The sequence below is a fragment of the Callospermophilus lateralis genome, unplaced genomic scaffold (genome assembly GCF_048772815.1).
Source record: "Callospermophilus lateralis isolate mCalLat2 unplaced genomic scaffold, mCalLat2.hap1 Scaffold_52, whole genome shotgun sequence".
Lineage (NCBI taxonomy): Eukaryota > Metazoa > Chordata > Mammalia > Rodentia > Sciuridae > Callospermophilus > Callospermophilus lateralis.
The window spans coordinates 6,258,386-6,282,668 of NW_027514454.1; the positions used below are offsets into that span (position 1 = coordinate 6,258,386).

Below are 24,283 nucleotides of genomic sequence, written 5' to 3' on the forward strand. Positions count from 1 at the left end.
TTATAATTTTAAAAATTGGAAAGAAATCGAATTCCCTTTATTTAAGAATTCTCGAATAATTCTCAGCCATCTTTTCTCGTCCCAAATATATTTTATTCCTTAAAATTCAGGTTCACCAGAAAGTCAATATCACTGTCTAGATTTTTCTGATCACATGAGAAGGATTGAACTAGATGGTTCAGTGACTAACCTCATGACTGACACTCTGATTAAAAGTAGTTACACAAATCGTTTTTAAGCAAATTTCCACATAGCTAGTTGTTGTATTTAAATTCTGTCTAAAACATTCCAAAGAAAGCAACTATTAGTGAAGCAGGCTAAATGTAAAATCAGTCAAATGCATCTTTTAACAACATGTGCTAATCTAACATTTGAATGAATTTTTCATACTTCACCCAAATATTTATCATGCTGTATGTTTAGTCCTGAACTCCAAATGCAAAAAGCCTCCTTTTTTACAGTGTCTTTAAAAAATTAACCTAACGAGTTCGGGAGCTGCTGTGGCTGTGCCGTCTGCTGCTTCTGCGCCTCCTTGTCGCCACGCGCGAGCGCCTGAGGCCGGCTCAGGGGATGTGAGCGCGCAAGTCCCTCAGCGGCCAGGCACCAAGTCCAGTCGAGATTTGCCTGCGGGCGCGGGGCTCCACCTCCACCAGCTCCGGACGCACCCTGGCGACTCGGACCGACGGCCAGCTCCGGCGGGACGGCGGCCGCCGCGTTCGGGCTCGGCTTCACTGCGCGCCCAGAAGATGAATCCATCCTTGGCGCCCCCACCGCTCCCGCCGCCCGGTCAGCAAGTGATCCACGTCACGCAGGACCTCGACACAGACCTCGAGGCCCTCTTCAACTCTGTCATGAACCCCAAGCCCAGCTCGTGGCGGAAGAAGATCCTGCTGGAGTCCCTCTTCAAGGAGCCCGACTCGGGCTCGCACTCGCTGCAGTCCAGTACCTATTCGTCGGGCGGCCACCCCGGGCTGAGGCTGGCCAGCGGCGCGCAGCACGTCCCACGCATTCCTCTCCCGCATCCCTGCAGCTGGGCAATGGTGCGGGCGATATGGCCAGCTCCGTGCAGCAGCACGCGCACCTCCGCCAGCAGTCCTACGACGAGACAGACGAGCTGCCGCTGCCCCCAGGCTGGGAGATGGCCTTCACCGCCACTGGGCAGCCGTATTTCCTCAATCACACAGAAAAAATCACCACCTGGCAAGACCACAGGAAGGCGATGAGTCAGCCCCTGAATCATATCAGCCTCCGCCCTGCCGTCACTTCCACACCAGTGCCTCAGAGCTCCATGGCCGCATCCCAGCCAAACCTGGTGATGAGTCACCAACACCAGCAGCAGATGGCGCCCAGCACCCTGAGCCAGCAGAACCGCCCTTCTCAGAACCCGGCCGGGCTCATGAGCTTGACTACCGCCTTGCCCACCGCCCTGACCACACAACAGCAGCAGCAGCAGCAGAAGCTGCGGCTGCAGAGGATCCAGATGGAGAGAGAGAGGATCCGCGTGCGCCAGGAGGAGCTCCTGCGGCAGGAAGCTGCCCTCTGCAGACAGCTCCCCATGGAAGCCAAGACAATGGACGCAGTCCAGGCTGCTGCAAACCCTCCTGCCATGACCCCAGATAAGAGATCCATCAATAATAACAGCTCAGATCCCTTTTTCGATGGGGGGCCCTACCACTCAAGGGAGCAGAGCACCAACAGTGGCCTGGGGTTAGGGTGCTACAGTGTCCTCACCACCCTGAGGACTTTCTCAGCAACGTGGACGAGATGGACACAGGAGAAACCACAGGTCAGACACCTATGAACATCAACCCGCAACAGACCCGCTTCCCTGATTTCCTTGACTGTCTCCCGGGAACCAACGTTGACCTAGGAACGCTGGAGTCTGAAGATCTGATCCCCCTCTTCAATGACGTAGAGTCGGCTCTGAACAAAAGTGAGCCCTTTCTAACCTGGCTTTAATGGCTACCATTTTGTCACTGCGGTGCAGCCCAACCTGACATTTCCTAGGCCTCTTGGAGAAAGCGACAGTGCACGGCTTTCTGCCTCTGTGACTTCTTTTCCTTCCTGTCCATGTGGCCAGTTTCATCAATGCCTGGTTTTGATTGACAGTAACTTAAGTTAAACATGAATAAATGTTCTATCTTTATTTTCTGCAAGCCTGCATTTCTGAGACAGATGATGCAGAATTGTGCCTATAGAATTGGTTATGCAGAATTACTTCTCTTCATTCTCTGCTGCCCCATGGCTAAGCTTTATGTGTATTGAAATTTATACATAAATTGATTATAAACCATAGAAAGCTGATCACAGCCAGTGAATTCAGATGGGCAGCTTGGTCCAGGAAATGTGCACAAAATTTGACCTGATTTACATCTCTAAAGCTGAGTGTATTACAGTAGTACCAAGTGCTTTAAACCTACTCAATGAGTTTTACAACATTGTTGTATGGGTAGCGAAATCTTTCTCTATGGAATGCAGCCTAGTTTTGAATCCATGCTGGCTCTGACAGCCTCTGAAAGAGGGACACCTTGGTCTTCTGCTGCATAGTATCTGTACAACCTGGCCCTCCCAGCAGGAGGGTAGCAGCAGCATCAGCCACAGGCTTATACTAGAGACCTGTGAAAGAGATCAATTTCAGACTAAAATGAGCATTTATTAAATAAAACTTTGTTTATATTGCAACTCAGATTTCTGAAAGAAAAATGCAGCTCAGAATTCAATGTTTATTTTATAAAACACTGTAATTTTGTAGCTGACAACAAAGACCAGCTAGATGTTTTTTATAAATCAGTGGCAACTGTATTTTTGTCTTTTGAAACTATTCTGAAACATCACGACAACATAGATTCAACCTGATAGTACCCGCAGTGAGCTGTTGCTTTTTAAATTGCAAGGCTTTGTCAGTTCTGTTTTAAAAATTTCTAATGTTTTAAATAATCACATCTATGAAACTGAAGGATGAAGCAGATCTCTGACTGACGTTTAAAAAGTCGCCCTCCAAGAGTGTAGTGGAGACATGTTTCTGAATGCAGGAAAATTGGTTCCTACATATATTATCCTAACTCTGTTGCTACAGTTGGTCTAAAAAGGCATGAGCTATACACTCAATACCTCTTATAGAAACAAGAACCTCTCCTCATTAGCCTTCAAGGACTGAGAGTGGCATGTTTACCTGGCACGAAGCCCCCTGCCTCGCCAATGAAGTCCTCGACTGTTAATGTTTTGAACTGATATTATTTATACTCTATGAATTTAATCTCTTTTTTCAAAGACATTAATAATTCAGGTCTCTAAAAGGAAACATTCAGTTCCCATGGGGGCTTATTTGTTGGGGATCTTAAATGAGATCCTTTTTGATCTACCAGAATAGAGATGCACAATATAGACTTGATCTAGCTGGAAAGAAGGCAAGTAAAAAGGTCAGAGATGAAGTGGTAAATTGAATGGCATGTAGTGGAAAGGACACTAGTGTGACATGGAGACAGACAAGGCATAGTCCCTGAAGGTAGGACAGGCAAGTGTGAGAGGTGCCCCCACGGAGCAGAGCAGCAGCCTTCTGACACAGGCTTTGTGCCAGGAGACTGTGGTAGAAAAAAAGAGGGTTTTGGTCCACTTTATGGGAGTTGGGGGCCAGCCCTGTGGCACTGTCCCCAGGACACTGAGCAGTGGGCAGACATATGCAGGGACAGCTGTTGCCTGCGGCACTGACTGCCTGAGGTCAGGGGCTTTTGTTCCACTGATTCCTTTTGCTCTCTCTAAGCAGAAAGAGGTCAGGAAAGTGTTTGTGTTGCTACTAAATTGAAAGGGAACACTCTTTATTTTCCTCTTTTGTTAGCAAAAATTGCAAAAAGAGTTGTACATTCTTTCTAAGAAAAAACGAATAGAAGGGACCTAACAGAACTCAGCAGTGTTACTGTACTTTTAAAAGATATTTTTATAGACTCATTTTCAGGTTATTAAATGTAAAAGATACAGATACCCTTTTTTTTAAAAAAAAGGAGTTAATCATTGATGATTTATATTACCACCTTTTAGGAGTAATTTTCTAGTAAGCTTGTGCCATTAGAAAATACTAGGATCATTTTTTTATTGAAATTAGTTGGAACATTTATCAATGAATATAATAAATATTTTTCAGAGTAAACTAGGGACCTTATTTGTTTACTAATAGATACAGCCAGGTATAATTTTTGTTGTTTTTAAGGCCATTAAATATGGTCTCATTAAAGAATATTAAGGCTAAAAATCTAAAGTAAGAGCTTTTTTTTGGGGGGGGGGATGCTGGGATTCAAACCAGTGTGCCAGGTTGGGCTCCACGGAGCTACACCCACAGCCTGTCAGAGCAACTTTTTGATAGCTGTTTCTCTTATTTTAAGTGTTAAAACCCCTCAGAAGTCATGATAAGGTGCTATTTGTGTTTCTTTTTATTAAGACACCTGCCAGGATATCTAGTCTTTTCCATTCAAAACCAGTCATCAAATTTCACCATCTCATGCCAAAATCTTGTTAGAGAAAAGCCATATTTCAAAAGTGAAATTGAAATGTAATTTCAGAGATTTTTTTATTCAAGATTTTTTTTCTGATAAAATACATTTTCTTTTGAAGCAAATAAATTGTCAAAATTTATTTGTCATTTTTTTAAATCTAAGTAATTGGTAGACAGTGTTTCACATTAGTACTTAGGATATAAACCGCCATTTCTTTCACTGAGCACACAATACACAGGAAGGTGTGAAACAGAGTGGAGTATTCTGTGTGCTGGTAGCTGTGGCCCCCACCTGGTGGAAAAGCTCTCTGCAGAAGAAGGTGGAGCGACAGACTTGCTGAGTACAAGTCACATTCTCACCCTGTAATGAGAAAGGAACTTCTTTAAGTACAGCCAACTTCTGTGAAAAAAAAATAAGCTGTTAAAAAAGAAAGAAAGAAAGAAAGAAAGAAAGAAAGAAAGAAAGAAAGAAATTGTGGACTAATTTAATTGGAAAAATGGGTGATTTGACAGAGACTGTTTCCCCAACACTACATCATTTGTGCTAGTACTTTAAATTTTTTAAAATTTTATTTCTACATTTTGTAATATGACATGTGTGTTTATTTTTAATTTAGAATGTTATGCATAAAAAAAGTATGCAGCCAAATCAATCAGATCAAACCCTTTTACCTGGAGTTTGGTACTGATTTTTACTTCTTTGATTCTGTATAAGAAAAATAAATACAATTGAGTTTCCAAAAAAAAAAATTAACCTAACTATATAACTCTGTAGCATATTCACTACAACATGCAAGTCAAAAAGCACGACTACAACACAGAATATATATCACATGAAAATGAAGCAACAGCTTTTTAAGAATGAGCAAGAAATGCACTAAAATAAACACTTGTGTTTTTAACATCAAGTATCCTGTTCTAATTTGCTCACAATAGCATGGTCATTATCATCATCATTGTTATTATTATTATTATAGTTTCTAGCATTAGCATTATATGTGATAACAAAGTATTAAGTACTTTTAAGCTTAAACAGTCAATACTTCATACTATTGTCTTTTAAACACAGATTTAATTTCTGCAGCTGCATAATGTTGTCTGTCTTTAATTTCTTCCAGAATTTTATATACCTTAGTGTTTTAAAAAAAGTTAACATTATACACAACTCAAGAGTATACAAGAAATGATTTTATATCTCTTTAGTTAAACAAGCCTCCCTGTACAAATGTAAGAGTCATTCTCTGGATTGCTGGAATAGTGGTTCATCTTGAATGTTCAGCAGATGCTGCTACCATGGTGATGGACTAACTGGCAACAGTCTGCCCTGCTTTATTGGAACAGCTCATTCTGTTATTTCTTAAAGTAGAAAAAAATATATGGTTTTGAAGACTAAAGTGAAATGTTTCCCAAGTCATAACCCCTCTTTTTGTGTGCCTATGATGCTGTCTCAGCTAAACATAGATCTAAACTAAATTAATATTCCATATACTTTACTCATGTACAAATTTCTATGGTTTACATCATCCTTCTTCTAATCTTTTATAAGTTATTGAATTCATTAACTAATAGGATATTTAGCTGACCTGACAACCAATATCTACAATCAATAAAAGTCATTCATGTACATGACTAGATTCAGTTACTAAAATATCTAGGAAAAGATAAAGTAAAGCATGTCCTTTCCAGATTATGTTTAATTGTTTTTGAAGCAGATTTTAACAAAAGAAGTAATCAGCCAAACATTTAATTATCTTTCCTTCATTCTTTTCAAAAAGGTTCTAAGATCACAATTATTCATTTTCTATAAAATAGTGTTTCTATAAAATAGTGTTTTATATGCATTAGTTCACTTAAGTCTTACAATAACCCTATAAATTAGAAATTATTTTCTTTACAAATGAGGAAATTGTAGGTCAGAAGAGTTAAATAACATCTCTACAGTTCTACCATTAGTGAGATTGTTGCAGAGTTGGACTTGCAACTAGATCTACCAACTCCAAAATATTATGCTCACTTATTAGCGAGTGCAAGCCAAAACATGTCACAAATATTTATCTCCAGAGAAAAAAATCAGAGGATATTAATTTTAAACATGACAGGGAGTATTGAAGATAGCTATAGAGATTGCTATTTTATAATTAAAGAGGATATGATATAGAACGCTCAAGAGTTACAAAGTTGTTTGTAAGGTTCCCATTCTTAAATTAGGTGGTGGGCTAATTTCATTTCATTATATCTTCATACTTTCCCTTACATGTATGTTACATTTTCCACTATTTATTAAATATTATGTAAACATATTTAAAAGAAAATTTCAAATGAATTTTTAAGAGATAGTGTAAAATCTTTGACTAGATGTCTTTTAAAAATCAAAGCTAACAAGATTTCGCCCTCACTAACTTCAGCAGCAATAATTTCACCCAGCAATCCATGACTGGATGGGTTGCTGCCATGGAACACGCAGAAGTTCTGAATGTTCATTTAATACCATTTCTTTGCTCTTTCTGTGTCAGAACTCAAATAACTTCACTGGGTATTAGATAAAATCTGTGCCTACAATAAGATTAGGACAAAAGACCAAAACAATTAATTCTTCCAGGAAGGTCATTTAAACTCAAGTATACAAATTTAGATTTCAGCATTTGGGTAACTCCTATTAAGCCAACAGACAACACTCCTTGATATTAAAAAAAAAAAAAAAAAAAAAAAAAAACTAGATTGAGTTATTAGAAAGGCAAACTCTAGTGACATCATCATGGTAAAGCATGAATATATCCATTTTCTCAAAACAGTAGTTTCTATTAAAATATGTATTCTGTCAAAGTGTCTTCAATGAGAGCCAACTAGTTCAGAGTTATTTTTTAGCCCTATCCCATTCTCACAAATATCTGATAAGACAATCTTTATTTTTTTTAGTATCATTAATTTATTTTTATTGTAAAGCACTCATTTCTATGATCATTTAAAAACAGACCTTAATCTCACTCTTCAGAGGTAACCATTGGCTTTTCCCAACTGTTTTTTTGTTCTTTTATCACCTCCATGACTCTAAATAACATTGCTACAATACTATTACTTGATTTTTTTCTTTTTTGTGAATTATAATTATACATTATAGTTGGGTCCATTTTAACAAAATCATACATGTATGGAATTTGATTTACTTCATTTAAGTCCCCAGTTCCAACACCATCCACTTCCCTCCCACCTCCCTCTCTCTATTCTCTTCTCTCTACTGGTCTCCTTTCACTTCCTTATTCATTTATTTTTATTAGTGCTTTATATATATATATATATATATATATATAATGGTGGAATGTTTATTATTCACTGTGGCCTACTTATACATGCACACAGCATAATTTTTTTAAATTCACAGGAAATTTTTAAATTTAAAATTGTATGTTTATACACTAGTATGGTAGTAGGATGTGTAACTGATGTGAATCTGCAATATGTATATAGGGTAAAAATGGGAGTTCATATTCCGCTTGAATCAAATGTATGAAATATGACATGTCAAGAACTTTGTAATGTTTCAAACAACTAATAATAAAAAAAAGAAAAAGAAAGAGAAGAGCTGATCATTTAAGAAGTTATAATTAAGCTGGGAATTTTGAGGGAAGTACTTTCTAGAGACACAACCATCTTTATAGACATTTATTTTTAGGTATTTAGACTTTATTTTTGGTATTTTTAGCTGATGCAGATAGGGAATTGAACTGGTCATCAGAGGACTTGAATTCACTTTGCCTATAAAAAGTGTATATGTAAGTTCCTTGCCTCCCATGATCCTCTGCTTCTCTCTCATTTTTTCCTAATTCATCAAATTACTAATATTAACCAAGAGGCTGAATATTAGTGCTCTTTGAAAACTAAAAATTCCATTCAGCAAGTGTTTGAATTTGACTAAATTCAGGACTTCATTGAAAAATCAATATTCTTGTTTGGCCTTGCTACAGAAGTTATTTTGTGCAAACTTACATTATCAAATTTTTGTAATTATTTAACTAATTCCATCTCAAATATATGTATGTAAATTTAAAAAAAAATAAATAAAATTGTATGTTTACTGAAATTGTGTAACTTTAAAAAGTCAAATAGTAACTATAATGCTTATAGTGAAGAACAAGAACTTCAAAATATCCTCTTATTCTCAATCTTTTTTAATATCTTTATTTTGTTTATTCATTTGTATGTGGTACTGAGGATTGAACTCAGTGCCTCACATGTGCGAGGCAAGTGCTCTGCCACTGAGTCACAATAACAGCCCCTTCTTCTCAATCTTTTATGCCCAGTCCACAGTGGCAATTTTTTTCTATTCTTTTACGTCTTTCTGTTTACCTATTTACATTCATAATTCCAACTACTATGCTTATACTACTATTTTTATTATTTCATTTCAGATTATTATTTATCAGCTTTTTATTACGAAAATTTTGAATTTGACTCCTGTGCATAACTTCCACACATTCTTCTCAAACCAAGGTTATAATTTTTGTCAAATGATTCCTTTTTTATTATGAAAATAAAAATACTATTAATAACTAAGACATATAGTATTCTTTGTTTTTTGTTTACGTTTTTGCGAGCATACCCAGGATTGAATTCAGGGGCACTCAACCACCGAGCCACATTCCTAGCCCTATTTTCTATTTTACTTGGAGACAGGGTCTCACTGAGTTGCTTAGCACCTCACTTTGAACTTGTGATCCTCCTGGCTCAGTCTCCCAAGCTTCTGGGATTACAGGCATGTGCCACCACACCAGCTGGTTTCTGTTTACTTCTAACTCATTTTTCATGAACTCACTAACAGGACTATAGAAATTCTCCCCTTATGAACAAATATAAAAAGCAAACTCTTGGTTCTGTCCCCATCTCCTTCTCCTCCTCTTTCCTCCTCCTTCTTTCTCCTTCCTTCTTCCTTATTTCTTCTTAACCCTCCTGGAGTCCAGGTCCTCCTGCTCCTGTCTGGACTACTTGTTTTTTTTTTTTTAATTGATTTTATTTTTTAAAGTACATAACAGCAGAACGTATTACAACTCTTATTACATATATAGAGCACAATTTTTCATATCTTTGTATATAAAGTATGTTCATGCCAATTCATGTCTTTATACATATACTTTTTGCTTTACAATTTTTATTACAAATATATACCACAATTTTTCATATCTCTGTTTGCATAAAAAGTATGTTGACACCCAATTCGTGTCTTCATACATGTACTTTGGATAATGACATCCATCACATTTCACGATCCTTGCTAGTCTCCTGCCTCCTTCCTTTCCCTCCCACCCCTTTGCCCTATCTAGAATTCATCTATTCCTCCCATGCTTCCCCTTCCTACCCCACTATTAATCAACCTCCTTATATCAGAGAAAACATTCAGCATTTGGTTTTCTGGGATTGGCTAACTTCACTTAATGTTATCTTCTCCAACGCCATCCATTTACCTGCAAATTCCATGATTTTATTCTCTTTTATTGCAGAGTAAATTTCCATTGTGTATATATGCCACATTTTTTTATCAATTCATACACTGAAGGGCATCTAGTTTGGCTCCACAGTTTAGCTATTGTGAATTGTGCTGCTATAAACGTTGATGTGGCTATGTCCATGTAGTATGCTGTTTTTAAGTCCTTTGGGTATAGTCCAAGGAGAGGGATATCTGGGTCAAATGATGGTTCCATTCCCAGTTTTCCAAGGAATCTCCATACTGCTTTCCATATTGGCTGCACCAATTTGCAGTCCCACCAGCAATGTATGAGTGTATCTTTTTCCCCACATCCTCACCAACACTTATTGGTGTATGTCTTCATAATAGCTGCTATTCTTTTTTTAAAAAAAATTAATATTTATTTTTTAGTTGTACACAATGCCTTTATTTTATTTATTCATTTTTATGTGATGCTAAGGATGGAACTCAGGGCCTCGCACGTACTAGGCAAGTGCTCTACCACTGAGCCACAACCCCAGCCCAACAGCTGCCATTCTGACTGGAGTAAGATGATATCTCAGAGTAGTTTTGATTTGCATTTCTCTAATTGCTATAGATGATGAACATTTTTTTTTCATATATTTGTTGATTGTACATCCTCTTCTGAGAAGTGTCTGTTCAGCTCCTTGGCCCATTTGTTGACTGGGTTATTTGGTTTCTTGGTACTTAGCTTTTTGAGTTCTTTATATACCCTAGAGATTAGTGCTCTACCTGATGTGTGAGGGGAAAAATTTGTTCCCCAGATGTAGGCTCTCTGTTCACCTCACAGATTATTTCTTTTGTTGAGAAGAAACTTTTTAATTTGATTCCATCCCATTTAATGATTCTTGGTTTTAATTCTTGCACTATAGGAGTCTTATTAAGGAAGTTGGAGCTTAATCCCACATGATAAGGATTGGGGCCTACTTTTTCTACTATTAGACTCAGAGTCTCTGGTTTAATTCCTAGGTCTTTGATCCATTTTGAATTGGATGGTGCATGGTGAGAGATAGGGATTTAATTTCATTTTGTTGCATATGGATTTCCAGTTTTCCCAGCACCATTTATTGAAATTGCTATATTTTCTTCAGTGCATGTTTTTGGCAACTTTGTCTAATATAACATAATTGAAATTTTGTGGGGTAGTCTCTGTGTCCTCTATTCTGTACCATTGGTCAACCAGTCTGTTTTGGTGCCAATACCATGGTGTTTTTGCTACTATTACTCTGTAGTATAGTTTAAGGTCTGGTATAGCGATGCCACCTGTTTCACTCTTCCTGCTAAGGATTGCTTTAGCTATTCTGGGATTCTTATTTTTCCAGATGAATTTCATGATTGCTTTTTCTATTTCTATGAGGAATGCCATTGTGATTTTGATGGGAATTGCATTGAATCTGTGTAATGCTTTTGGTAGTATGGTCATTGTGATAATATTAATTCTGCCTATCCAAGAGCAAGGTAGATCTTTCTATCTTATAAAGTCTTCTTTGTTTTCTCTCTTTAGGATTCTGTAGTTTTCATTGTATTGATCTTTCACCTCTTTCATTAAATTGATTCCCAAATATCTTTTTTTAGGTTTTGTGAATGGGGTAGTTTTCCTCATTTCCTTCTCAAAGGATTTGTCATTGCTATACAGAAATGACTTTGATTTATGGGTGTTGATTTTATATCCTGCTACTTTGCTGAAGATCTGATTTACTACTTCTCATTTACTAGCTCTAGAAGTTTTATGGAGGAGTTTTTTGGGTCTTCTAGATAGAATTTTGTCATCAGTGTATAGTGCTAATTTAACTTCTTCTTTTCCTATATATATCCCTTTAATTTCTTTCATCTAATTGCTCTGGCCAGTGTTTCAAGAACTATGTTGAATAGAAGTGGTGAAAGAGGGCATCCCTGCCTTGTTCCAGTTTTTAGAGGTAATGCCTTCAATTTTTCTCCGATTACAATGATGTTGGCCTGAAACTTAGCATAGATAGCCTTTACAATGTAGAGATATGTTCCTGTTATCCCTAGTTTTTCTAGTGTTTTGAACATAAAGGGGTGCTGTATTTTGTCAAATGCTTTTTCTGCATCTATTGAGATGATCATATGATTCTTATCTTTAAGTCTATTGATGTGATGGATTACATTTATTGATTTCCATATGTTGAAACAAACTTGCATACCTGGGATAAATCCCACTTGATCATGGTGCACAATCTTTTTGATAGGTTTTTATTTTGGATTTGCCAGAATTTTATTGAAAATTTTTGCATCTATGTTCGTTAGAGATATTGGTCTGAAGTTTTCTTTCTACAAAGTGTCTTTTGACTGGTTTTGGGATCAGGGTGATATTGGCCTCATAGAATGAGTTTGGAATTACTGCCTCTTTTTTTTATTTCCTGAAATAAATTGAAGAATATTGGTATTAGTTCTTCTTTAATGGTCTTATAGAACTCAGCTGTGTATCCATCCAGTCCTGGAATTTTCTTGGTTGGTAAGCTTCTGATGGCATCTTCTGTTTCCTCACTTGATATCGGTCTGTTTAAATTGTGTATATCTTCATGACTCAATCTGGGCAAGTCGTATGACTTAAGAAATTTGTCAATGCCTTCAATGTCTTCTGTTTTATTGGAGTATAAGATTTCAAAATAATTTTTAATTATCCTCTGTATTTCTGTCGTGTCTGTTGTGATATAACCTTTTTCATCAGTATGCTGGTAATTTGAGTTTAATCTCTCCTTCTCTTCATTAGCATGGCTAAGGTCTGTCAATTTTATTTGTTTTTTCAAAGAACCAACTTTTAGTTTTGTCAATTTTTCAATTTTTTTGTTTTGATTTCAGCTCTAATTTTAATTATTTCTTGTCTTCTACTGATTTTGCTGCTGATTTGTACTTCTTTTTCTAGGGTTTTGAGATGTAGTGAGAGGTCATTTATTTGTTGACTTTTTGTTCTTTTGGTGAATGAACTCCATGCAATAAATTTTCCTCTTAGTACTGCTTTCATAGTGTCCCAAAAATTTCGATATGTTGTGTCTGTGTTCTCATTTACCTCGAAGAATTTTTAAATCTTCGCCTTGATGTCTTCTGCAACCCATTGTTCATTCAGTAGCATATTGCTTAGTCTCCAGGTGATGGGGAAATTTTTATTTTTTATTTTGTCATTGATTTCCAATTTATTCCATCATGATCTAATAAAATGCATGGTAGTATCTCTACTTTTTTGTATTTGCTAAGAGTTGCTTGTGGCACAATATATGGTCTGTTTTAGAGAAGGATCCATGTGTGCTGAGAAGAAAGTGTATCCGCTTGATGCAGGTTGAAATATTCTATACTTGTCAGTTGAGTCTAAGTTATTGATTGTATTATTGAGTTCTATTGTATTATTGAGTTCTTTATTCAACTTTTGTTTGGAAGATCTATCCAGTGGTGAGGGAGGTGTGTTAAAGTCACCCAAGATTATTGTGTTGTGGTCAGTTTGACTCTTGAACTTGAGAAGAATTTGTTTGATGAATATAGCTACATCATTGTTTGGGACATATATATTTATGATTGTTATGTCTTGTTGGTGTATGGTTCCCTTGTATTATCCATCTTTATCCCTTTTGATTAACTTTGGTTTGAAGTCTACTTTATTTGAAATAAGAATTGAAACCCCTGCTTGCTTCCACAGTCTGTGTGAGTTGTATGATTTTTCCCAACCTTTCACCTTTAGTCTGAGTATGTTTTTCCCAATCAGATGAGTCTCCTGGTGGCAGCATATTGTTGGGTCTTTTTTAAAATCCAATCTGCTAGTGTACGTCTTTTGATTGATAAGTTTAGGCCATTGACATTTAGGATTATTATTGAGACATAGTTTGCATTCCAAGCCATATTTGTTTATTTTTTATTTATTTAACTTGACTTGGTTTTCCTCTTTGATTAGTTTTTCCTTTAGTGTACTACCTCTCTCTGCTCATTTTCATTGTTGTTTTCCATTTCCTCTTCATGAAATATTTTGCCAAGGATGTTTTGTAGTGCCAGTTTTCTAGCTATAAATTCTTTTAACTTTTTTTCTCATTGAAGGTTTTTATTTCATCTTCAAATATAAAGCCTAATTTTGCTGGATACAAGATTCTTGGTTGGTACGCATTACCTTTCAGAGCTTGATATATGTTGTTCAAGGATCTTCTAGCTTTCAGGGTATGTGTTGAAAAAATTGCCATTTATCCTAATTGGTTTTCCCCTATATGTAATCTAATTCCTTTCTCTTGCGGCTTTTAAGACTTCCCTCCTTATTCTGTATGTTGGGCACTTTCATTATAATGTGCCTCGGTGTGGATCTGTTGTGATTTTGTACATTCGGTGTCCTGTAGAGACTTCTTCAATTTGGATTTCCAATTCATTCTTCATGTTTGGAAAGTTTTCTGATATTATTTCATTGAATAGATGGTTCATTTCTTTGGTTTGGACCTCTATGCCTTCCTCTATCCCAATAACTCTTAAATTTGGTCTTTTTAAGCAATCCCATATTTCTTGAATATTCTACTTGTGGTTTCTTACAATTTTCGCTGTGTGATCTATGTGCTTTTCAAGATAATATATTTTATCTTCATTAGCTGATTTCCTACTCTGTTAGTGATTCTTTCATTTGAGCTTTTAATTTTCTTTCATTTCATGGATTTCTGTTTGTTTGTTTATTTTTAGAACCTCTCTCTGTTGAGGTGATCTTTTGCTTCTTGGATTTATTTATGTAGCTCATTGTCAAAGTGATCTTTCACTGCTTGTATTTGTTCTCGTATGTCTTCTTTGAGTTCACAGAAAATTTTAACCATGTATATCCTGAAATATTTCTCTGTCAGTTTTTCTGCTGTAGCTGCCAATGATTCTTTTTTTTTATTTTTTTTATTGGTTGTTCAAAACATTACAAAGCTCTTGACATATCATATTTCATACATTAGATTCAAGTGGATTATGAACTCCCATTTTTACCCCAAATACAGATGCAGAATCACATCGGTTACACATCCACATTTTTACATAATGCCATAATAGTAACTCTTGTATTCTGCTTTCTTTCCTATCCTCTACTATACCCCCTCCCCTCCCCCTCATCTTCTCTCTCTACCCCATCTACTGTAATTCATTTCTCTCCTTGTTTTTTCCCATTCCCCTCACAACCTCTTATATGTAATTTTGTATGACAATGAGGGTCTCCTTCCATTTCCATGCAATTTCCCTTTTCTCTCCCTTTTCCTCCCACCTTATGTCTCTGTTTAATGTTAATCTTTTCCTCCTGCTCTTCTTCCCTGCTCTGTTGATGTGTTATCTTGATTTGTTTATAGTACTTTTGTCCCTTGACTTTTCATGTTGCCCGTGTGTCTTCCTTTTCAGCTCTGTGAGTCTGGTGTATTATTGTTTTTACCCTATAGATTTGTAGTGCTCTTGTAGGGTTCCAAGATCCCTCCTTTGTGGGGAAGGAAAATGTTAACAGATCCCAATATCAACAATACATCACCTATGAATAAATTGTTGTTATTAAGACAATTACATTTTAGTCTCAATTTCCAGAAATATTGGGTTCAATTATTATTTAAAATATAATCAGCGGTATCATAAAAAGGTTTATAGTTTCTGGTGGTGGACAATAAACTGGGGGTCGGGTGTAGGATGATATGCTAAGGGGAAAAGATGTGAGGGCATAGAGTTAATATATCTTAGGAAATGTAAAAAAAAATATATGAAGAGGGTTAGTAGCAGGGGAATAGACAGGAAGTAATTTAGGGTAGACAAGTATGTGAGAAGACAGTAAGTACATAAAACAATCACACATATGTATTTAGAAAAATACAGGATGTAAAAATAGTAAAATTTGGAGGGTGAAAGAAGAAGAAAGAAAAAGGTAAAGAAAGAAAAGAGAGAAGAAAAAGAAAAAAGGCTTATGCAACTCCTCTATATTATATTATTCAAGTGACTCAGTCCTCAAAGTTCTATTTCATGTAAAGTTCTTGGTTTCACATGTTGGGAAAAGTATAATGGCAGCCGCACCCCACAACATGGCGCCTAATGACCTTCTCTTACTACTTTCCCCTTTTTTTTCACTGACGCGAAAAGTTCCCGCCGGTGTGAACTCTCCCACAGGCGCCAATTTCAAATCTCACTGGCGGGGAACCTTAGCCCCAATAAGAACTAATTCCTGGGCTCCGGAACTGATATCTGGAAGAACTTGCCAATAAACAGGTGGCCTGCCGTTTATCTGAGCCCTGCCATCTCTCCTTACATCTATATATGCACACAGCCTTTTGCAATAAAATTGGAATTCTCCCTGGAGAGTTGTCTTGCATGGAGGATTCTTTCATCACATATGTTGAAGATGTGAGGGCCAGAGGATAAAAGGGTAGAAGAGAAAGAAGAAAAAAATACTTCAAATAAACTAGGGTTATTGCTAGTTTTTGACACCTGTTTCTTTCATGATTTTCTTCTCATCCAGTAGGTGGGGTTATCTGTTTTAAGCTGGTGTCTCTGCCCTCAGGATAGTGTAGGTAACCAGAGTGAGAAGACTGGACCTGGTGTAGAGCATCTGGAAGCAGGGAATGCTACCCACCAGTTTCAGCAGGGAAATTGCACTTCATGGGTCTCTTTTTGGGACCACTCATTTGACTTGAGCCCCAGGTACCATCTCCCTCTCTTACCTGGAGATTTCCCAGATCCTGGTCTCTCTGTTATGCTCCAAACTTTAGTCACCCTCTCCTCTTTTAATTAGCAGATCCCAACTGCAGGAACTCTCACCCCCAGGCTCACACTAGGCAGACGGTGCCCTGGTTACACTGCACATCTGCCCAACTGAAAGCTGTTTTTGTGTTGGGAGGTCATTATGCTGAGTTATTGCCTCCAGGAGGAGGGAGTTGGAAACCACGTACCTGCTCAGATGGAGATCTCATCTAAGAGCCACACCCATCAAATATGGCGAGACAGGTTTTCCAAGATGGAGTTGGTCTGCTTCCAGTGCCGGGGTGTCTGGTGAGGTGGGGGGAGCTGGGTAATGGCCTTGTGCTATGGATAGGTAGCAGCCAAGTGACCTGCATGGGAGCTGTGCACAGTCTGGAGTTCTGCAGAGGTGCTGAAAGGTGATTCTGCTAAGACACTTGAGAGCAGTGCATGAGCTAGAACTGTGGGATTTGGGTCTAGAGTCCAGAGTCCTACTAAAACAGAGAGGCTCTGATTTCTGCAGGGGAGGTGGGTGTCACAGTTCTGGTGATTTTGCAAAAATCTGCTGTATAGGGTCCCTCTCATACTTTCTGAGTTGTTGTCTTCCAACTAAGTGAGACCTGGCTCATGAAGCATCACAGGATGCTGCCTTTCTGGCCTGTCATCTGAGAATGTGCCCCCACTGGGAAAATGCAGGCCCCTTTCTTGAGGCCTAGTTGGAGGACCTGGAAACCAGTGAGATAGAGTCCAAGGGTGAAGAGGACTGGAGTTGAGCACAGGAGCATCTTAGGAGTAATCAGTGGTCAGTTGTGGTGGGCCACTGTGGGAGGAAGTCAGAAGACAAGAGGATCTTCATAGCAGCAATATAGACTCCGATGGTCACTAGACCCATATGTACAAGTGGCAGAGAGAGGAGGATCTCAGGCTCTTAGCCAAAAGTAGCCTGGGGATGGCTCTGTGTTTGGAAAGTGCCTGGAAACCTTGGGGTCCCCTCCCCCGATGCCCACTGCAAGCTTCAGCCACGTTGATGGGAGACTTGAGAAGACGCCCCTGTCTGAACTAATTGTACTCCAAAACTTCGGCATGATGACAGGCTAAATTTTTCCCTAATTATCATTATGCATTTTCTCTTTGTCTTCCCCATGTGTTGACTCTCTTGGTTATTTTGTTTGTTTTATTTTTGTTTTGGGGAACTTATGCTTCCCTATTTTTAAAAAATTTTCCTTACTCATTTTATTTCGATATATCATCCTATAGCTTATTTTTGAAATCTTACAAATCTTAAAGTATCTTTAATTTACCCTTGTACTTGATTAAATTTGGCTGGATAAAGAATTCAGGGAGGCTGAAAATTATTTTCCCCTACATTTTTGTGACATTGATCTCTTGTCTTGCAGCTTCTAAAATTGAGAAAGGTCAAGCCATTATGATCTCTGAATCTGTTTCACCCACACACATACCCTTTCTTTTAGAGCTTTTATAAAATATTCATTCACAAGTATTTATCAAGCAGCTGTGCTGTGTCTGCTTCTGTTTTAGGTACAAATGTCCAATTGATGGAATTTGAAGGAGAGGTATTTTTTGGTTTTAAAGTGCTTCGGTATTATATTTTCTTCATTTATTCCTTTTTCCCCACCTATAACAGTTGTAGTCAAGTGTTAGTGGCTCAGATCTTGCTTTGAATCCCATATCTGTTACTTCTTATCCATGTGATAATGAAAAAAAAATTATTTGTAAAATTTAATTGCTAGTATATCTATTTTACAAGGATATTATGAGGATTAACTGAAATGATGTAAACAAAACTCACAGTACCCAGTGCTATACAAACATAAAATTAATGTTATCTCCCATACCTTTCTTGGTTCCTCTTCCCTAGTTTGACCCAGAGGAGGGAGTATTGAATGAGCCCTGCCACAGCAAACTATCCCCCACCATTCTTTACTATTTTCATGTCTCTGCAATAGAAACTCTACAGAGTATATACCTTAGAGAAAGATCATGGGTTGGGCCAGGGAATTGTGGAGGTTGCTAAACTTCACTTGGAATCTTTCTGAATAGAATAGAAGACATCCTTTTTCTGAATAGAGAGGATGCTGCTTGAGCAATACTGTGTCCTTGACAAATGGGAATCTTCATAAAAAACACTTGTGTCATAGACATAGAGAATATGCCCCCCACCCTGGGCTATCTCCCCATAATGTATCTCAGTACTTAATCTTGTAAATGAAAGTTCAATATCAGCTTGATTTTTTTTCCTTATGACTTTCTCATAAAGACAGAAAATTTATATTTAACTGTATGATTTGCTGAACAAGCACATTAAAATAAAATGAAGTTTTCTAAGTTATTTTCTTTTTAATAAGTTCTTTAATATGTTTTCTTACTTTTTAGAATCATTCAAAACATTCAAATGCTTCAACATTCATTGCCACAACTTCCTTGTTACTTTAACCCACTTTTCAAAAATGTATCTTATTTGCCTCATGGGTAATCATTATTATCTTTTATACCTTGGGAAATTATAAAAGAAATAATACTTTTTCAATAATTAAGCATTTAAATACATCTTATATTTTCTATTGATAATTAGCAATCAGTGCCATGTGTATATGCGTATGTATGTGTGTGTGTGTGTGTGTGTGTGCGTGTGTATGTATATATGATTTATACAAGAAATTAAAAATAATTCAATAGAACAACAATTCTATTCTTGGTTCTTCCTATTCCCTAGTCCTACAGAAAATGAATAGTAAATTTTAAGTGTTGTTTCTATTTTTTGAGAATGAAGTAAGGAGTTTAGTCTATGTTTTAATCAGTTTTTTTTCATTGTTGTGACCAAAAGACATGATGATAACAATTTTAATGGAGAAAAAGATTATTTGGCTCACAGTTTCATAAGTCTCAAAATCAACAGATGACCAACTCCACTGCTTTGGGCCTAAGATGAAGCAGTACATCATGGCAAATGTATGTGTTAGAGGAAAGCAGCTCAGGACATAGCAAACTGGAAGTAAAGAGCTTCACTCACCAGGAACAAAATATAAATCCCAAAAGCACACCCCCAGGTACCCACCTCCTTCAGCCGTACCCTAGGGATCTATCCACAGTTACTACCAAGTTAATCCTATCAGTGGATTAATACACTGATTAGATTAAGGCTCTTCTAACCCAATCATTTCACCTCTAAATTTTCTTGCATTATCTCACACTAGAGATTTTAGGGGACACCTTATTTCTAAGCTGTAACAGTATAATAGTGAAGCTTCAGGACCTGACTAAAAACTAGATTTTGCTAAAACATTTTAATGGGAATTTTCCAGATGCTTTAAGCAACTGAGTAGGGAGGGGATGAGTATAGTTTTCATTTCTATGACCTCACTCTTTTCTCAAAATTTCTCTTAATTTTTTCTTATGTGCAGGAAAGGTTATTTAATTTCACTGACTAGTTTTAATTTTTTTTTGTTAAAAAACATTTTTATTTTACACTATGTACAATAAGGAACATATTTAAAACCATTATCAATTAAAATAAATGAAGACCATAAATCACAATTTAGTTTGTTCTTAGTGTATATCCACAGTAAAATATAAAGAAAATATACCAAAAATAGTCCAAAGTGTGCATTTTGCTTGAACTTGGTATATACATATTCCATTGGAAAAAAGCAATCAAAAATGACTTTAACCAAAACTAAGTTCCTTTGATGTGTAGGAACCATTATATTGTTTGTATGAGGTAGTAACTAAATTATTTTGGCCATGTTGTAATACTCTAAATCAAAAGAAATGAAAGTAATCATAAAATAAGGCCAACAACAGAAAAATTCCACTAGAAATTTGAACCACTTCACTCTATGGAATGTTACAGTTCTTCAGTGTGATTATATGAAATGCCTAGTGTGGACTCTTTAATAATGCTAATTTATTCTTTGTGCATACTGTAATTCAGACAACAACTGCAGTGTTACACCATGGTACCGCTATTGTGTGATTTAAAATTTTTTCAAAGGTCTTTTGAAGCACAGACAAGCAATCTTACCGGATTCTGCTTAAATATTAAAAGATCAGTTACTACAACAGGTGGTTAACTGGTTTGTTTCACATAGAAAACAATCCAAATACATTTTTTAAAAAGATGTTGTGGAGCCAAATGCATATTGACAATGTCACAGCTTATTTTTGTGACTTAATACATCACATATCAATACTTTGTGCAAATATAAACACCAGTGTACTTGCATTAAAATTAAAAACAAGATTATAAAATGATTACAGCCTCCATTACAATTTTAAAAGTTACAAGATTTATATTCATATTACTAAATTACATATAATAAAAATACAATAGTGTTAAATGTACTGTGTCATTGCCAGCATCCCATTTTGTAATATAACCACACCCAATATACTAAAGAATTTTTAAAATATTACCCCAACTGCATTTTCATCAACATTTACATCTGTACAGATAAGACAATTACTTGTACATCTCATAAAAGTACATATCTACATAAGTTCTTAGTGTATGTCTTCAGCAATATGAAGTTTCACAGAAAAATACTGCCTATATGTACAAAGATTACATAACAATGAATTAAGCACTTGTGTGGTTCTATGCCAAATATATCCATACCACTTAAAACAAAAAATTTCCCCATCTTGTCTCATGCCACAATAAATTACGAGTAACTGAAGCCAGGTTACTGAAGCTTTTGTACAGCTTCAAGCATCCATTAATGTTGCAGTGGTAGTGTTCTTTCTATAGTTTAACTGTCAAAGCACAACACTTCTCAGTAACTGTTTTTATGACCCGCCAGGATGTATAAATTGCTATTTGCTGTGGGGTTATCAGTTGGCCTACTTTTCAAAACCACGACCCTGTCAGATCCAAGCAGCCTGAAAATTCTTGTGCTATCTGAAATTTCTTGTGTTACCTCATTAGATCTAAAACTTCTACCTTGCATTCCATGTTTCCAGAAAGCTAGCACACTGTCTTGTAGACAAACTATTGATTCAATCTGGAAATCAAAGGTGAGCTCTGATGATAATTTTCTACTAGATTTTAATCTTCCTTGGAGATTTACTAGTTTTATACAACAGTCCAAATATACAAGAATGGTATCTTTCTCCAGTTGGGTTACATGAGTAACACTTGTCTGTGGGGTATCTGATTCTGTAAACCATGAAGAGGTAGAATTTGGATTGACAGTCTCAAATCGAACCACCTGGTTGAAGTCTCGCCCTCTACTGACACCAACACAGACTAACGGGTACTCCTGCTCAGGGACTACCAGCATCTCAAACATCCTGAGTGGGCATGGGATAGGGAAATCGATATGCTTAATTAACATAAATTTCTGTATTGGTTCAACCCATTCTAATAGAACAATGCTAGTCTGAAGTGCCCCGCATAGGTATTTATGGCCTGTGTAAGGATTTCTCACAACACAACACTTCTGACACCACTTGGTTTCAGGGATTTTTGCTGATACAGCAAATTTTCTTGGCAGTATTCTATGAGGGACTTTGTGTGCTGGAATAGCAACAGGTAACTTTTGCATTTGTCTTGCATAATCAAAAAGCCCTGGTAAATTATGGGAATAAAGCTGAGAAGCTTTACCAGATATTGATAGCAAGCAATTGTTCATCACATACAACCATGTACACCTTCGAGGGAATAGCTGCTCCATTGATGTCTCATGAAGCTCATTAAGATTAAGGGTGTAAATCCCTTCTTCGGCACCAAATATCAAATATTGATCTCGTGTATCTGGGTTTATCCAGGATGTTGCACAGTGAATTTTCAAGGGACACCCATTAAAAACCTTTGAAAAACATGCACCCATATGTACTTTAGGTGTTGGGGGAAGACCATTGCTAATAGGCTTTGGCACATCTTTCTTCTCTTTCCTGGAAAGGTTTGTGCCTCGATGTTCATTCTGTTGCTGATATAAAGATCCATCTCATTCACCATTTAACTGGAAAGAGCCCACTCCATTTTCTAAAGCAACAGGCTTTTGTGGCGGTAATCAGGGAGGTGGTGGTCTTGGTGGAACATGCGATGGTTTTGCTGGGCTCCCTGACATGGGACATCTCTTGATTGTTCCTTGATTATCTTCCTCAATAGAATGGGTTTCCTGTGGTATGAAGATGGACTTAGGCTTTGGTGGCAGAGGTGGTGGAACTTTTGCTTTCATGGTTGAATGTTTGGATTCATCATCATCCCCCTCATCATCTTCTAAGTGTGCCACATGTCCTCGCTGATGCAATTCTTCTTCAACAGACTTCAGAAGACTCTTGTTTCCACCTAAAAAGTAACTACCTTGGTGTCTGTGTCCATATTCTAATTGTAGATCAAGTTCATAATGTGGTTCTGTCTCCTTCCTTAAGGGTGGATCAAATTTCACTTGGCCAAAGTTTATCTCTGAACGTGTTTTTTCTTCTCTTACATTTCTACTAGTTGAGTGAATTCTATGTGGTACAGCAACAAGAGGCTCAGGATCATCATCATCAAAATCATGGTAAGTGGACTTATCTGGATTATTTACTTTATCCAATAGCTCTATTGCTAAAGATCGTATCAAAGGCTGTGTGACAAAAGGGTGCTGCAGTAACTTTTCAGCAGTTGGTCTTTTTGTTTTGGATTTTTTGGTAAGTGCCATTTTCACAAAATGATGGAAACTATTTGACCACTTCAATTTATCCTTTAATTTAGGGGGCTGAAAATTGCTTTTTGTCATTAGAAATAATGCTCTCATTGGGTGCAGGTCGAACATAGGAGGCTGAAGCTCATCGAGTTCTATGGCAGTGATCCCTACGGCCCAGAGGTCACAGAGCTGATTATATCCCCCTTTCCTCTCCACAGCTGCAACTTCTGGAGCCATCCAATATGGTGTACCAATGAAAGACTTCCGTTTGGCAATTGTAGCTGTTATCCGTGCAGATACTCCAAAATCAGCCAGTTTCACATGACCATTATCCGTTAATAGAATGTTAGCTCCCTTAATATCTCTGTGCATTTTTCCTTTACTGTGAAGATAATATAATCCCTGTAGTGTTTCTCTGATTACATATGCAATCTGCAGTTCTGTGAGAGGGCCAGTTACATGATAAATATCCTGTAAAGAACCACCTCCACAAAATTCCATGCAAATCCATAGTTTATCTCGCCTGAGATAGCTTCCAAAATAAGCAACAATATTTGGGTGTTTACAGTCTTTCATCATAATAATTTCTTGCTGCACAACTGCAAAGTCTTCTCCTGGTTCCAATTTTATTACTTTAATTACTGCTAATTCACCGGTGTTAACATTCCGCGCCTTGTAGACGTCGCCATAGGTGCCGCTGCCAATGCGCTGAATCAGCTCGAAGTCTTCCTGTGGGTTCCAGCGGGACAGATCGAAGCCGGGGTTCATGGCAGGCCCCAGGTGACCCCCGCCTCCCTCCCGGGCAGGGGAGGGGGGGCGCTCAGGGGGCCACACGGAGAGTGGGCGCCGCAGCTGGCCCCCTGCTCCCCCGGCGGTCACAATCGCCCGGCTCCATGCTGCGGCTGCCCCTGACATATTATTGTCTTTTAAAAATTATGGGTGCATGCAATAAATGCAGTGAACACTTGAAAAAATTTACCAAGACAAAACGGAAACTATTTC

The 24,283-nt window shown here is 37.4% G+C and overlaps 2 pseudogenes; one reads left to right on the forward strand and one right to left on the reverse strand.

Annotated features, from left to right (window-relative positions):
- The first annotated feature begins 746 nt into the window (after positions 1–746).
- On the forward strand, positions 747–1,959 carry LOC143390260 (WW domain-containing transcription regulator protein 1 pseudogene; annotated as a pseudogene).
- Positions 1,960–21,392: 19,433 nt separating this feature from the next.
- LOC143390235 (mitogen-activated protein kinase kinase kinase kinase 3 pseudogene) lies at positions 21,393–24,049 on the reverse strand (annotated as a pseudogene).
- Positions 24,050–24,283: the final 234 nt, after the last annotated feature.